Source organism: Pteropus alecto, unplaced genomic scaffold (genome assembly GCF_000325575.1).
Source record: "Pteropus alecto unplaced genomic scaffold, ASM32557v1 scaffold24, whole genome shotgun sequence".
NCBI lineage: Eukaryota > Metazoa > Chordata > Mammalia > Chiroptera > Pteropodidae > Pteropus > Pteropus alecto.
In genome coordinates this window covers 13,057,390-13,058,874 of record NW_006439192.1, presented here as the reverse complement: position 1 = coordinate 13,058,874, position 1,485 = coordinate 13,057,390, and positions in this window count along the sequence as shown.

Here is a 1,485-nt window from a genome sequence, read left to right as displayed (position 1 = left end):
GAAAACAAAGGAAGAGATGGAGAAAGATACTAGAAGTTGATGACAGAGTTGAGCCTCAGGAACATTCTTACATGAAGCTGGCTTCACCATTATGATTTCAAGTTACAAATTTTACTTAAGCTGAACTGGGTTTTGGTTGGGTAGACATTAGAATCTTTTAATTGGAAAATAACTTCTAATTTGTTACCTTTTAGCTCGTCTAAATATTCAAAGTATTTACCTCTTTAGGAAAATGTTTTTAGTAAAGTGAAAACATGTGTGAAGTCCTTTCGATGTGCGGAATTGGCCAGGCTAAATTACAACCCTATTTATTCAAACACTAATATAGGTACTGCTGTGAAGAGATTTTGCATACGTGACTTCATCAGATGAGCTCGGTAAAAGAGGCCTTTGGGCCTTTCCCGAGTGCAGGGACCACTAAACAGCTCTTGTCCTTGTGCTTCTGGCCTGCTTGTTATCTTCCCCTCTAGACAGTCTGCCTGTGGACTTTGGGCTTGCTTATGCCGTCCCCGCAGTGATTATTCCTTGTATTAAAGCTCTAATATTTCCTACTGGTTCTGCTTCTCTGGTTGAACACTGACTATTATAATGTGTAAGGATATCATTGTGTGTGCTGTCAGCACTTCACAGTTCAATTTGCAAACTAACATTTACAAATGTTTCTTACTTCTTTTAGGATTTATATTAGAGTTATATCAGTGAAGAATATAGTATTTGCAGTGCCACCAAGGGTAGTTACAAATCATACTATCAAATCTCCTTTTTAACTGCATGTTTCTATGAAAATAAACTTTATTAAACTAATTTTGATTAAACTCAAACTTTCTATGCTTATGATTAGAAAATAATGCTTTGGGAAGCAAGTTAAATGTCAAAGATGAAGATAAGGATGGTGAGAAACCCACCATGAGAGTAGTAAAGTACCCACCACATAAAACTGACCCACATGGATTTGCCTCTCTCAAAGCTGTGCACCTTTTCTTGTGGTGCGGAAGCTGCTGGAAAGTCATTCCAGAGAGGAATATGAAACAAAGGTTTGTAGAAGAAAATTGGGCACATTTTGTAGATAGAAGGGAGATTCATGGACATGTGGCAGAATGGATAGGAAGAACCCACACGGATATCCAATATGGCAGTGTCCAATTTGAGACCTCAGCCTGAAGGTTTTAGAGAGGAGATGGAGAAGGTAAATCTGTGTTGGATGCCACCAGGAGCCAAAGCCAAGGGTTTTTGCATGTGAGAGACACTAAGTAAGCACCTATGAAACGCATTAAGACAACATTGCAAGAATGAATTGTTCCATAGAGAGAGGAAAGGGGATATTCCAAAGGCAATATGCATGTGAAACTTCTGACTAAGCTCATAACGCCCATCATACAAGATGTCTCACATTTTGTCATCCATAAGGGAAGAGCAGCAGAGGATGGTAAAATGCACCCCCAGGAAAAAACAGCTGTTAATGGTGAGTAGGGTTCAATATTTTGA